We start from the raw sequence: 15,356 nt of genomic DNA, 5'->3' as shown, positions 1-15,356 counted from the left end.
TAGAGTCTTGAGATGTCTTCTCATGGCACCCTGATATCTCCAGAGGAAACGGGGGTGTTACCGAGGGGCCAGGGGTTCGGTGGATACATCAGCCCCGTTTCTTCTCTGCAAGCTACTGGAAGACGGGGCGGGGGGGTGCCGACGGCATCTGTGATGCCAACCACGCTGAGGACTCAGCGATCCACATGTGGGTCCCCTCGCTTCCCAGCCTCCACTGGCTCTGCGTGGAGAGAGGAGCCGGGCGGTGCGGAGGAGGCCGAGGGACAGGGGGCCCTGTGGAGGGCAGGGGACGGGCTCAACAGGCAGCAGCCTCCACCCCACTCCCACCACGCGCCTCTCCGGGGGCCCTGAGGTTCCCAGGAAAGCATGTTGTGAAAGGGCAGGGCTGGAGCAGCGCAGGGCACTCTCGTTGGAGGAGCTGCGGGCTGCGGAGGCTGAGTGGGGGAAAGGCAATGTGATCACAGAAACCTGATTTCTCTACACACTCTATCAGCTCCCCATCTGTTCCTTGATTAAATGTATTACCGCGCTCCCTCCCCACAAGCCCGCTGCCAGGACGTCTCTGGAGCCCTGATTACATCTGTGGAGAGAGAGCCTCAAACCTCGCAGATGAGCGGGCCTATCGATCAGCCTGGCAGCTGACGTTTGTTTTAAAATCTGGACGAGGGTGGGGAGCGGGAGCAGAGCTGGTTGGGGTGGGGAGGTCTGGGGGGCCCTCGTACCTCAAAAGGAAAGCACGCCCCCATCCTTCTTTCTCACTTTGACAAGCCAGGGCCCGCTGCTAAGGTTAGCATCAGTATTGATTCACAGCTCCGTGACCTTGGACAAGCCACAGCCCCTTCTCAGCCTCCGTTTCCTTCTCTTCATCCCCGGGGGTGTCGGAGCAGGTGATTTTAGCATCTCTTCCAGAAGCAACCAACAATTCACAGCTTGCGACTCCAAGGCTGGTGCGGGGACTCCAGCAGCCCTGACGCCCTCTGGGAGCTTGCTAGGAATGCAGGCTCCCAGGCCCAGCCCAGGCCCGCGGCATCTGAACCCGCCTTTTAACAAGACCCTCAGGGGCTCCATGGGCACATTAAAGTGTGTGAAGCCCTTTCAGCAGCTCTGTTCGCTGGGTGACTTCAGAGATGAACGTGTACAAGGACTCTCTCAAAGGGAATGCTTCACTACATTCTCTGGCCTCAGAAAACTTCTGTAGAAATATTCTTCCCACTCAAGAGCCTTCACCTTGAAAAGGAACCAGCTCTGAAGTCCCAGCCACTTCCTGTGCATGGGTCCCCAAGATGCCGTGTTCATCTGATCAACCATTTAATAAAACCCTGAGGGGTAAAAAGACAAGCAGGACCCACTCCCAGCCCTCAGGGAAGTACTCTCTGGTGGGAACATCACTGACTCGATGGGCATAAGTTTGAGCAAGTTCCCTGAGCGAAACGCTAGTCCCGTGTGATAGCGACCAAGCATCTTGGTGTCCTGTCGGGGGTCTGACCAGATCCCCTTGCTCACCCTCAGCCTCTATGGGTCTCTGCATTAGTTCCCTGGTGCTGCTGTGATCAAGTACCAGAAATATGGTGGCTAAAACCAACAGGGACCGACTTTCTCACAGTTCTGGAGAATGGAGTCTGAAATCCAGCTGTTGGCGGACCTGTGCTCCTTCGGGAAGCTCTAGGGAAGCTCTGCATTGGAAAAGACCCTGATGCTGGGAAAGATTGAAGGCAGGAGAAGGGGACAACAGAGGATGAGATGGTTGGATGGCATCACTGACTCAATGGACATGAGGTTGAGCAAGCTCTGGGAGTTGGTGATGGACGGGTAGGCCTTGCATGCTGTAGTCCATGGGGTTGCAAAGAGTCAGACACGACTGAGCGACTGAACTGAATGGAGGGAAGCTCTCTGTTGGCCTCTTCCAGGTTCTGGTTGCTCCTGACACTCCTTGGCTTGTGGCCACGTCACTAAAATTGCTCCTTCATCTTCACACTACCTTCTTCTCTCTGGGAATGCCAAAGCTCCTTCTGCCTGTTTATTATAAGGCCAGTTACGATGGCATGTAGGGCTCACCTGGATAATCCAGGATAATCCTTCTTCAAAATTCTCAACTTAGTTAACACCTGCAAAGGCTCTTTTTCCAAACCAGATCACAAATTCAGGAGGTCCAAATTTGATGTGGCTATTTTTTAGCCTGTCCCATGTTCCAATCAAGATGTGGCTTCCTTGTGGGACCCTCAAGGATCCCTCTACATGGCTGAGCCTCAGTTTACTCTCCTGCAAATTGGGACAGTGGTTCCTATATGGGGGCTATGTGCTTGAGCGTGCACTGGCATTCCCTGGAGTACTTGTTAAACACAGCCGCTGTGCACCACCCTTAGAGCCTTCTGTTTAGCGGATCTGGAAAAGTGTTAAGAAATAGAATTTCCAACAGGTTCCCAGGTGATGCTATGAATCACTGGATTAACAAAGTGGTGATTGACAAAGTCCCCACCAAAACAGGTACTGAAGAAATCTATGTTGGTGCTGCTGCTAAGTTGCTTCAGTCATGTCCGACTCTGTACGACCCCATAGACAGCAGCCCACCAGGCTCCCCCATCCCTGGGATTCTCCAGGCAAGATCACTGGAGTGAGTTTCCATTTCCTTCTCCAATGCATGAAAGTGAAAAGTGAAAGTGAAGTCGCTCAGTCGTGTCCTCCTCCACCAACAAAAATGAAACCCACCAGGTCCACTTGGTGAATTGGGAAGACAGGGAGCAGAAGGCCTCTGCTCCCAGGAGAAGCGAGACCCCTTAGGAGCAGGGCTGTGTCTGTCCATCTCCATGCATAGCTTGCTGCTTGTGGTTCAACACTACATCCAGTCATCAGCCGTCAGCCAGGCCCTGTGTCAGGAAGGGCCTTGCTAATATCAGTCAGCCCTTGTTGGGGGCTTATCACGTGGCACTTAAATGCAAATTAATGCAGACCTACGCGGACCAGATATATGGGAAGTAATAGAAACTGTATGGAGGAGCAAGTGACTGTCCTTTTGGAAGGAGGCCCCAAGGAAGTGGCGATGCCCACAGGGTTTGGGGAGGAAAGTAAATTTGGCAGAAGCTCTGGAGCGAGCAGTACTCCAGGCAGAGGGAACAGCCTGTGTGATCATAGGAGACACAGAGTGGCTCGATCACCACACCCAAGAACTGGGGAGTCATTACAGGAGATGCGCTGGGGACCTCAGCCATGCCGAAGGAGGAGAGCTTTCCTGCCTCACTGGGAGCAAGGATCTGTATCCTGCAAGCACTGTGGGGACATTCCAGGGCTTTCTTTGGGAGGGTGATTTGCTTTGCCTCCCCAAGATTGACCTATGCCAGTGTGTGGGGGGTGGACTGGATACAAAGAGAAAGATCTTTCAGGCAGCTGGTAAAACAATTCAGGCAACAGATGATCAGGGTCTAGACTAAACCACACACTGGGCACACGTCTGGCCTGATGGATGAAGGCGTGAGCGAACAAAAGAGCAAGTCGTCAGCTGAGCCAGTTTTACCGCGTCTCAGAAGAGGCCGATTCAGAGGCCAGTGCCAGGGACACCCAGGTGTCCTCAGGCAGTTTATACGGAAGCAGCAGCAGCTCTGCCTCCCTGCCCGAGGAGGGCCAAACTTCCCGGGCACCTCTACACTTCTGTGCTCCTCCTGAGAAAAGGGGTACATCCTCTGTAATTATGCAGCCTGGGTTCTACCGAGCATCCTGCAAAAGTTAAACTAGTTAATTTCTGCAGGGATTTTCCTTTAAGCCAGCATGACACAGGCTTTAAATTAACTTGAAATCTGTTGTCTACAGATCCACGCAGAGAGGGTCCATGGAGGATGGGCACAATTAATCTCATCAGTCAGTGGGCACTGGAGAAGCTGTCATGGGTTTGGGCTATGGTGGGGAGATTCCAGTTTCCATTCTGAGGCAAGGTTAGATACCTGAGGCCACACCAGGAAGTCACAATGCTGAGTGCATGAGGACCTGCCTAAGATGCAGGGAAAGGGCCCCCAAGGCAGGGTTGAGTGACAGAAGGAAAGTTTTTTAAAAGGGCTGGGCAAAGTCTGGGGATGCTTTGGTCCCCACCACGTTCGGGGACTTTGGCCCTGGCTCTCCGTGTCACTTTCCCTAGGATTCTCTTCACTAAATCCATCAAGTTGACAGAGTCGAGAAGAAAGTGGCAGGGTCTGGTTGGGGCAGTGGCAGAGGTGGTAGGCAGCAGGAAGGTCGAAGTGACTCATTAGCAGCCATTAGCAGCCTGCTTTGGTGTTCAAGATCACCAGGAATATTTATGAACAAAATCAATCTTTCCCCCGATACAAGGAGACAAGCCAAATTCACCAGCTCCGTCTTCCCATCCAAATGGCTCTCTTGTTCAGAATTCAGTTCAATTCAGGGGCTGTAGTCTTTGCAACCCCATGGACTGCAGCTCACCAGGCTTCCCTGTCCATCACCAACTTCTATAATAGAACCCATCCTGCTGATTGTGCCCCACCCCCCACCCCAGGGAGGTTTCCAACTTGTTTGCCCCTAAGTGAAGGACTTAGGACATTGCTAATATGGCCCTGACCCTGGCCAGACAGACAGGTCAACTGGGGAGGAGGTAGAGGAAAAGCTTCAAGGATGGGAAGCCCACTTTATAAGTCTGGGGTAGCCCCACTGCCCACAAGGTTGCAAGATAAAGCTCTGCTCCATCCACTCCTCAGCCCAAGAAAGGGAACCGCTGTCTTCTCCATAACAACCAAGGTCAGTCAGGTGACCTTGCTTAGCCAATTCTGACAGCAAGGGAGTCCAGTCAGGTGACTTCGCTTGATCAGTCCTGACAGCTGTGGCTCAGTCAGGTGATCTGACTTGGCCAATCCTAAAAGCCAGAGCCCAGTAAGGTGACCTAGCTTAGCCAGTCCTGACAGCAAGGGGGTCCAGTCAGGTGAGTTGGCTTGACCTATCCCAATAGTTAGGGCTCAGTCAGGTGACCTGTCTTGGCCAATCATACATTCGGTTCCACTTTGACTTTGGGGTGTGTAGTAGAAAGGCAGAGGGGCAGTTAGAAGTTATTTGCCATGGTCTTGTGGGACAGGAGCCGTGTCACTTGACCTTGGTGACAAAGTGTTACAACCAGCCAGATCCTGCTGCCCAGCCTCCAGGACCTCCCTTGCTCCCTACTTGCTATATATCTCTTCATCCAAGTGATGCTGTGCACCCCAGGACCCTTCAAGAGCATCCCTTTAGTCTAGGTTTCTGTTGCTTGCAACCAGAATCCCGATGGATTCAGAGGAAAGTGCTCCAAAGTCTGTGAAAGACAGAAAAAAATGCCTTCCCATGGAGGATGGAATGAAGTGTCCTTCATCTGCCCAAGACTAGAATATAGAGCTGAGAATCCTTCCTGCTCCTTCTTGCATTTCCTGCTGCAATGATTCCTTCCTGGAGGATGGATAGCAGAGAGCTGACTCTGATCCTCATTACCTCCCCTAAAGAACATGAAGCTCACACCCAGTTCTTGCTTGCAGTCATGATGCCACCAAGATACAGGCAGGGGAAGCTAAGGGTCCAGCCTGCCTCTGACAGCAACTCAAAGGAGTCACTACCAACTCGATGGACATGAGTCTGAGCAAGCTCCAGGAGCTGGTGGTGGACAGGGAAGCCTCGCGTGCTGCAGTCCATGGGGTCGTGAAGAGTCGGGTGCGACTGAGTGACAGAACAGAAGACGAATGACAAAACATTGTCTTCTCACTCAAGGGCAGCAGCCTGGCCTTATCTGGGGCAGGGGTGGTCTCTGGGAGGTCGGTGGGGATGAATTGTAACACCCCACCAGTCCAGGGCTCTATGCCGGGTATGAGCCCAAGCACTTTCCATAAATGAATTTCATCTTCTCCTCAGGGCCGTGCAGCAGGTGGGGCTGCTGTCCCCGTCTTGCTGCTGCTGCTGCTGCTAAGTCACTTCAGTCGTGTCCGTCCCCATCTTAGGGATGAGAAAACTGAGGCTTAAAGAGGTTAAGTAACCTGCCCAGGGTAACCCAGGGGTGGGAGAGAACGTGGAGGGATTTTGAGGAGCTGGCTCTGGAGCTGGAAGTAAGGCCGAGGAGGGAACACAGAGAGGATGAGTCCTCTCGGAGCAGCACCGCCTGCCTTGGGTGTCGGGGGAGACGAGGTCTCCCGGCTTTTCCTCTGATCCTCCTCAGACCACAGTGGGTCACGCCAGGTCCCCGGGCACCTCCCTGCTGGCCAGAGCCCAGCACTCCTTGAATGAGTTGACAAGTTTAATGACTTATCCACATCTAATTTGGAAGTGGCTGTGCGGTTGGTACTCTCATCTTCTGTTAGAGGGAACAGCAGCAGGCTTTCCCTTCCAGGCCCGAGTTGTCTGCTTAACTGACTCCTGAATGGCTCTGGGCTCGGGGTCATGGACCCCAGGCAGCTGGCTCTCTGAGGTCAGCCTCCCCACCTCCGCTGGCCTAATTCTGGTCAGATGCGCTGTCCCCAGAAGGGCATTCCGGTCTGTGTCTGGGACCATTTTCACTGAATTTCAGGGAGGAAAGGGGGCTGAGTCAGCACCTGGGAGCCCACAGGGGTCAAGCAGAGCCGACCAAGGAGCCGACGTCAGATGGGGTCTCCCTGTCCCGTGAAATCTAAAGGAAGTGGCCATGCCCCTTTTACCTCCCAGGGAGACCACAGTCATGCCCCTCTGGGTCCTTCCAGCCCTGGAATCCTGTGTCCGTGGGTCTGACTTCACTTCTGGACTGAACACCCACACACATCTGCTCCGGGCCCAGGCAGGCCCTTTCTTGATCCCCATCAGATCAAGAAAGATCAAACAAAATCATCCCTCCTCCCCTTCCTTCAAGTGTTCAAAGCCATCGGGGGTGTTGAAAGAAATTGAGCAGCGTGGTGCACAGCTCTGCGACTTCCTGGTCGCAGCGTCCTGGGGCCAGCGTGACAGCAGCAGTCTCCATCCGTCACTTTGTCCCCGCTGGTGCTCAGGCCTCCTCTCTCCATCCTGCTGGCTCATCTTCTTTCTCTCTGCCCCATCTCTCCCTTGTCCCCATCCCTCTGATCACAAAAGCTCTATAGTTTCAGTGCAGGGAAGTGCCACTTTCCCTGGCCCGTCTCTGTGTCTCCTGACCCATCAGGGCAGAAGGGACGTGAAGGCCTGGGTGGCTCAAGGTCTGCTCCTTATAACGCAGTTCTGATGACCCACAGGGAAATAAATCTCTCCCCTGAACACGGTTCACCTGACCTCATGACAGCGCCACAAGGTGGCTGCCCCTCGCCTCCCCGTCCACGTTGTCTGGGCTCAGAGGATCTGTGCGACCTGCCTATTTGCTGTTACTCGGGCTTCCCTGGTGGCTCAGCTGGTAAAGAATTTGCCTGCAATGTGGGAGACCTGGGTTCGATCCCTGAATTGGGAAGAGCCCCTGGAGAAGGAAACAGCAAACCACTCTGGGTTTCTTGCCTGGGAAATCTCATGGACAGAGGAGCCTGGCAGGCTACAGTCTATGGGGGTCACAAAGGGTTGGACACAACTGAGTGAGTAACAGCATTCATAGCAGGGATCAAACGTGTGCTCAGGCTGGATTCTGAAGTGCCTCCTTGCAGGAGAGGGGGGGCGGGGTCGGAGGGGTGGGGTGGGGGTAGGGAGAGGCAGAGGCAGCTGCAGGGCTTGCTCAGGAGGGGCGGGCGGCAGCGGGTCTCCGTGGAGGACTTCCCTTGACCAGAGAGGAGGCGTCCGCCAGAAGGACCATCTGGCTGTGGCCAGTGGCAGCGAGGAGGGCAGAGGCGGGGACAGAGGCTGGCAGGCAGGAGGGGGCGGTGGGGAGGCAGAGCCAGGGGCAGACCGGCGGGGCTCAGGAGGCCCGATCCCAGACACCAAGTGTGCTGATGTGCTGACATCAGTCCTGTAGCTTCGGCTCCAGCCACGTGGGGCCATAGATGGGCCCACGGCCTCCGCATTCCTGCATCTCCCTGGGCTCCAGTGATCCTGCAAAACTAACACACCAGGCACCCAGCTGCCCCCAACTTGACCACACAGCCCCCTGAACCCATGCCCTGCGTTTCTGCACCTCGCCGACTCGGCTCCCCGGGGCAATGTCAGGGAAAGGCCTTCCAAATTCATTTTGCTCACGCCTCTCTCTGGCCTCTCCCGGCAACGCGCCTGGCAAATGAAAAACCCAAGGATCAATGCCAGAAAATTGACTCTCGCTGCTCACCTTTGCCAGAGAAGAGGCTTTCAACTCCCCCACCTTAGGTCTGAGAAGGAAGGTGGGCCGGGGTTGGGGGGGCAGCTCTGATCCCGCTCTGAGAAGTGAAGTGAAGTGAAGTTGCTCAGTCCTGTCTGACCCTTTGCGACCCCATGGACTGTAGCCTACCAGGCTCCTCTGTCCATGGGATTTTCCAGGCAATAGTACTGGAGTAGATTGGCATTTCCTTCTCCATGGGATCTTCCCGACCCAGGGATCGGACTCAGGTCTCCCTCATTGTAGACAGACGCTTAACCGTCTGAGCCACCAGGGAAGTCCCTATCGCTCGGGGCTGACTCGTTTTTTTATGTCACCAGTCGCTGGGGCCGCTGATGTGGCCATTGGGGTGGAAGGGCACACGTTTTATCGCCTGGGGATTTGGGGTTTGCTGCCAGCGCCCCAGCACTGATGCAGCCCCGCGCTGAAGCTGGGGTGCAGATGCTGTGTGGACCGCCCTTCTCGGCTGAATGGCTGGGCCCCCTGCAGCTTCTTCTCTCTGGCTTGTGAATGTGCATAAGGACTGCATTCTCGTCACAAATGGAGTTCAAGAGCTGCAGACACCTTCTCAAAGGCTTGTAGGAAACCAGCTCAGAAACAGTTTGACTCCCAGTCTGGCTTCCCTGGTAGCTCAGCGGTAAAGAATCCGCCTGCAATGCAGGAGTTGCAGGAGACACAGGTTCAATCCCTGAGTCGGGAAGATCCCCTGAAGGAGGGCATGGCAACCCTCTCCAGTACTCTTGCCTGGAGCATCCCATGGACAGAGGACCCTAGCGGGCTATAGTCCATAGGATCATAAAGAGTCAAACAGGACTTAGTGACTGAGCACCCACCTCCACGCAGTGGATTTCCTCCTCATTTGCTCGTAGGTGTAATTAAGGCAGCGGGGAAAGAATCGAGGCAGGAAAGGCTGTTTTCACCTGGGTGTTTATGTCCTGGGTCAGCTCTGATCGGTCCAGCCTAGGCCGGTGTGAAGTCACCGCAGGAAGACCTTGAGCTGCTCTTTCCTGCCGCGCGTCTCCAGGGCAGGAGTCCCACTGATGGGAACAGCGGCGATATCGCCAAGGAAGCTGAGCCTTTTGGTGCTCCTGAGGCAGAGCACAATCCCACTGTGTGAGGTGTGATTCTCAGAGAGACAGAACCAACGGCGTATATGTGTGTGTGCACACACGCGCACACCTGCTTGTGTGTGCACAAAGAGACCTGTTATAAGGGGTTGGCTCCCGCGACTACAGAGGCTGAGAGGCTGAGGCAAACCCATGATGTGCTTGCAGCAGGTCCTGAGGCCTGAGGACCAGGAGACCCACGGCTGTGAGTTCCGGCCCAGAGCCAGCAGGCTCCAGACCCCGGAAGAGCCACATTTCGGGTGAGTCCATGGCAGGAGGACTTCCCTCTGACTCAGCCTTTTTGTTCTATTTAGATCTCCCAGGGATTTGGTAAGGCCCACCCACGTTAGAGCAGGTTATGTTTTGCTCAGTCTACTGACTCCAATGTTAATCCTGTCCAGAAAATTCTCACACACTCACCCGGAAAAAGGTTTGACCAGAAGTCCAAGCATCCTGTGACCAGGTCAAGCTGGAACGAAATTAACCATCATACCACAGTCGAAGCAGAGAGAAGAAAGGAGGAGGGGCGAGGTCAATTTCCAGGACTGATTGCAAGGGCGTTTACAGTGGTGGGTATGTGCTCTGGATCCGGCCTGCCTGAGTTCAGACCCTGTCTCTGCCGTGACTCGTGACTCCGAGTGCTTATTTCCTTGTCCACTAGGCAGGGATCTCACCACCACCTTCCTCATGTATTGCTTTGAGGACTGAAGCATTAATGTCTGTAAAATGCTCACAACATGGCTGAGCAAACTCTAAGCACACAAGAAATGTGAGTTATTCATATTCTCCTACAGGAAGTAGGAGATTAGCATGTCGGATACCAGCTGCTGTGTTGAGACTGCATGGAAGTGTCGGAGAGCTGAGACTGGGGGGTAGCTCCTGCTTGCCACCCCTATGCCCCACTGGGGTAGGGGTCTCCTGGGCTCTCGGAGATTTCAGGATGAGAAGGTCTAAGGGTGGGAGGGTTTCTGCCTGGTGATTCGGCACAGCTCTAGCTGCCTTGGGAAATGAATTCCTGATTGGCTCCTGCCTTGTCTTCCCCGAAGTGTCCCCATGGGCACAGGGTTCCAGCAAAACCTTGTGAGTTGTTGAAAATGCTTCCTAGAGCCGGCTTGAGTCTGGTGGCCCAAGCGTGCTTTCTCATCTCCTCGAACTGGCCCTTGACCGTGGACTCTGCAGCCCTTCTAAGTTCTGTCTTCCCAGCTGCAGATCCAGTTCCTTGCCGGTGCTGACCCCATATAGTCTGCTCTCATCCTCTGCCCCTTCTCAGAATGCTCACTGTCCTGACAGCCACGTTAAGATAGAATCTTGTAGTTCTGGTTCCTGGTCCCGTTGTACTATGGAACAGGCTGGCGCGTCTATTCCCCACGGCGCCTGAATCCCATGTCAGCTCTTACTGAGAGCTTCGGAGAGGCCAGGGTCATGAGGACCCCCCATCCTAGCTGTGCGTGCCGGAGGGAACCTCGCGTGTGGATCCAGGGGTGGGAGGGAGGGAGATAGTCCCAGGGATACTAACATCTGTGGCTTCTAGAATTCAGGTCCCCAGACTTTTCCCCCTACTTTTGGAAAAAGGGACGCTGCCTCTCTAGAACTTTGTAGCTGATGGGCCTGGAGCTCCTAGACCATCCAAATCATCCCTCTTGATTCAGAGAATGCCCGCTTCCAAACAGAGGTCGGTAACCTCACCGCACTCCGAGTGAGCCACGGGGGAGGGGGCCTCAAGCCTGAGCTCCCCCCAAAGCAGACTCTGAGATGAGGGTCTGGGTGCAGGTCGTTTACTTGGGGCCGATCCAAGAAGTGTGTGATGAGGGGTGGGGAGAGTGAGACCGGAGGAAGGAAAGCTGTGAAGAGCGTCAGCGAGTGAGTTACCGCCGCTGCAGGCAGTTCACCCTGAGGGGTCTGGGGTTGGGGTGTGTCTCCACTGATCCATCCCACTTGGGTTGAGAGGATGGGAAGGAACCTCTGAACCTGCAGGCTGCTCCATCCTGGAAACCCCTTTCATCCCAGGAGGCACAGAAACCCGGGCCAGGGTGGGCTCCACCTGCGGGGGCCTCTGCAGCAGACTAAGGGGCCACAGATGAGGTCTCCCTCTGCTGGGAGAGGGGCTCCGGAAGCTAAGGCACATTCAGGCAGGTGGGCAGGGGTCACTCAGGACCAGTTCCAAGCAGGCCAAGAAGCAAGTGCCAGGGAAGAGTCTTCCTCGGGTTTCTCTCCATCACCGCCTCCCGCCTTGGGTGGCCTCTCTGTGTCACTAGGCCAGGGTCACTTTGTGTCCCGGGAGAGGCAGAGAAGATAAGCACGTGGCAGGAATCCAGCCTCCTCAGGCCAAGGGGAGAGAGAACAGTAAAGGAAGAGCCTTAAAATACCCCGCAACTGTTTAAGGATTGGAGATTTGCACTAAATCTCAGGAAAAAGGAGTAATTACGCTGTCAGCAAAGGTGATATAATTTTTAAGACTCAGTTCCGCAGCTGTAATTTTTCCTCATCCTCCCCGTGTCTCCCCAGGGGATTTAGGGGCCAATTACCTGTCAGTTTGCTGAGAGGTGCTGTTCCCAAGCAGGAAGGCATCACCTGCTATGGCTTCTAGAAGCCCAACTTGACAGCAAGGGTGGCTGAAAGCTGGGAGGGGCACCCTGTCTACTGCTGGAGGCGAGGGTTTGGAGTTTCAGGGAGGAGCCCGGGAGAAAAAGAACGGCTGGATCCCGATCAGCCCTGACTCAGGGAACACCATCCCCATGTTTTCCTAATAAATGAAACCTGCCAGAGGCCTGGGGTGAGGGCTGGGGGAGGAAGTGGCAAGGGGCTGGGGTCTCTGGGCAGTAGAGGGTCTTCTAGCAAAACCCAAGCTTGTCAGGGCAGGCCATGCCCTTTGAGCCCAATATGAGGCAGCCATACAGAGGGAGTGGCTAGAACGGCTCTAAACGCCTGGGTTCTGCAGTGGGATTCGACCCTCAGGGAGTCCTGGCCCTGAGTGACCCTGGGCAGTCACTTAACCTCTCTGCTCCTTAGGGAAAATGGGTGAATGGAATCTGCCTTATCAGGTTGTTGGTTATCACGATGTGGTCCAGGGGGTTACCCAGCCTCTCTTACATACCATGGTGGACAGACAGCTCCCTAGGTGGAGGGGCAGCCCAGGTCCACTTGGGCCCACTCAGCCAATCCTGACCCGGTCAGAGGCTCTCCTATGCTGTTTACTAGTTGTTCGGTCTCTCGGTTATATCCAGCTCTTTGCAACCCCATGGACTGTTGCCCTCCAGGCTCCTCCATCTACGGGATTCCCCAGGCAAGAATACTGAAATGGATTGCCATTTCCTCCTCTAGGGGATTCTAGGGATTGAATTTGCATCTCCTTCATCGCAGGCAGATTCTTTACCACTGGGCTACCAGGGAAGCCCCACTCACCCACTGATGTCATTTAAACCCTCAACGGTCACTTGTGTGACTCTCACCAAGCTCTAGGGGTCAACTGTCAACACCAGCAACCCCCTCCCCACTCCATTCAGTGGAGTGGCAGTGGAGGTCACCTTGGTCCTCATGCTTGAGAAACAGTTAAGAAGGTCCACCGACCCCTGGCCTGGGTGAACTGACTCCCAGAGACCCCCCAGGGCTGTCAGTTGTGAACTTAGGGTACATCTTTGCTGATTAGTGGGATCATCTCATCTTTATCCTTTCTCCCACTTTCTCCTTGTTCCTGAAGCTCCAGGAATTCTTGCAGCATCTCTCTAATAGACATCACTCCAGAGGGCCAATCAGCTTGGGCTTCCTTCTGGCTTGGGCTCTCCTAGGGTGTGTTCCTATTCCGTCCAGCAGAGGACGCTGTGCTCCGTGTCATCCTGTGTCCCCAGACAGCTAGGGTGCTGCTGGGAGCACAGTACTCTGGGATGGCCCAGACCTACCAGGAGCTCACTTCTTTCGGGACCCCTCATCCCCAGGAGCATCTCGTGGGAGGGGAGTAGGCTCTGATGAAGGCGTGTGGGCACCTTGGCAGATACCAGCCTGTATTAACACAGTACAAAGCCAATATTTTGCCGTGAGAGCCCCCTTCACTGCCTTTTCCCAAGCAAGGCTCAGTTTCCTCAATAAGATACAGCAGAGCCTAGTGGTGAAGATCAGGGGACCCTGGAGCCAGACCATCTAGTTCAAATCCTGACTCACCTGATCCCAGGCTGGATGCCTCAATTTGCCCATCTATACAATGGGGGTGATATCTGGGTTGTTGTAAAATTAAACGAGTTAATATACATAGAGCATTTAAGGAATGTCAGCCCGTATCATGAGTGTCTGTGGTGACTTGTAAGTTGGGGTCAACATGTAAGTCTGACCCCAGACTACATGCCCCTCAGGGATGCGGAAGTCCTGCAGGTAACTTCACCGCCCTCCTTACACAGCAGTCTCATGGTTGTTGCAGCTCAACTGTGCCCACCCTCTTCAAGCTGCTTATCAAAGGACTTCTCCCACCCTCCCCGGACTTCTCTCTTGGCGACATTCCGGTCAATTGACTGAGCCTTGTGAACTGGAGGTTTGGACACCCGCCCTGCTCACTCAGCTGGCCCTGATTTGGAGGGGTCTCACGCTTTGGAAGCTTTCCTAGGTCTGTAGGATGAGAGGAATGGGCTTCATCCATGGGACCTCCTCCAGACTCCGCAGGGCATCCCGGTGGGACTCTCTCATCTTAAGCTATTCACCATTTGAATCCTTGTAACTTACAGACCTTGGATTTGAACCCATGGCATGAATAACTAGCACCCACTCTTCTAACCTATACCTGTTTTGCTTCTCCCCATCCTCTTCACGCCCATATAATTATATGGGTTCAGATACACAGGGTCATGGAAATCACTCATTTCTTTAAATTTTGTGACCTGAGTGCTTTAAAGTATGAGCTTCCCACCTCAGAATGTAGGTACTATTTGAATTGCTCGCTGTGATGACTGGAAGGTTCTTTACATCCATGTCAGCAATGGAGGAATTGTCTAAACCATACTCCTTACCTTGCAGGTGGGAAAACACTCACCCTATAACAATCACACCGTTGGCCAGGGTAGAGCCAAGACCCTGACCCCTCACGTGTTCTGGGCTCCTTTAGCCACACCAGCCTGACTTCACGGTGGGCCGCATGAGCCAGGTGGGTGTTTCGTCCCTCCTGGGGGTCTGAGGACTCGTGGTCCGTCTTCTCTTGGTCTCCCAGCTCTGGATCTTTCCATTGGAGGCAGCTCTGCTTGGCTTAGGCAGTCCCTCAGACCCGAAAGAAAGCCGCAGAGAACGGGAAGGGGCATGCAACCTTGCACTGTTCTCAGACCACCTCTTCGACATCATTGCATCCTCCAGGTGCTGCCCAAGAGGAAGAAGTAGTGAGGGATGGAATGACTGGAGCAGGATAAAGAGGCTAGAAAAGCCATGTGTAGGATAATGAAAAATGTCAGCACTAGGAACTGGGAGGGGTTTTTCCTTCCTTCCTCCCACCCACCCACTGTGGACTGATAAGAGACACCAGGATCCAATGGGCTCTATTAGGTCAGCAAGGCTGGGGGAGAATTTGGGCTTAGACAGTCCTGGCCATCACCTACCTAGGACTCTTCCTTAATCAGAGCCAGTCTCTCCACCCTCGAGGATGCTGGTTGAACCTGCCATCGTAGTTAAAGGTGTGGGTTTTGAGTCAGGACACCTTGGGTTTACTCCCCAAGCTGGTGGCTTTCGACCTGCGAGACAGACGTCATGATCCAGGTTGTACATCAGTTAAATGGAGATGAACGGTATCAGTTCCGATGATGATGGAGAGATCTAAACCTGATAAGGCAGGCCAAGCAGCTGGTGCACAGAAATGCTTAGTAAACGTATGGTTTCTGTTTTTACTGGAAAGCGGAAGGAGAGGACAGCTGCCCCTATTTCTCTACCCCACACAGCTTAGGATGTCTGATTGCAACCAGGCAGGACACTCAGGTTTCTGGAACAAATCAGGGACCACCCCCCACCGGCCCCAGTACCTGATGACCAGCACGACTCCTAAGAACCATGGGAACTGGGTCCCT

Source organism: Bos grunniens, chromosome 19, assembly GCF_055505025.1.
Source record: "Bos grunniens cultivar Pamir isolate PY7600 chromosome 19, Bosgru_T2T1.0, whole genome shotgun sequence".
Classification (NCBI taxonomy): domain Eukaryota; kingdom Metazoa; phylum Chordata; class Mammalia; order Artiodactyla; family Bovidae; genus Bos; species Bos grunniens.
This window is presented reverse-complemented; position numbering follows the sequence as displayed.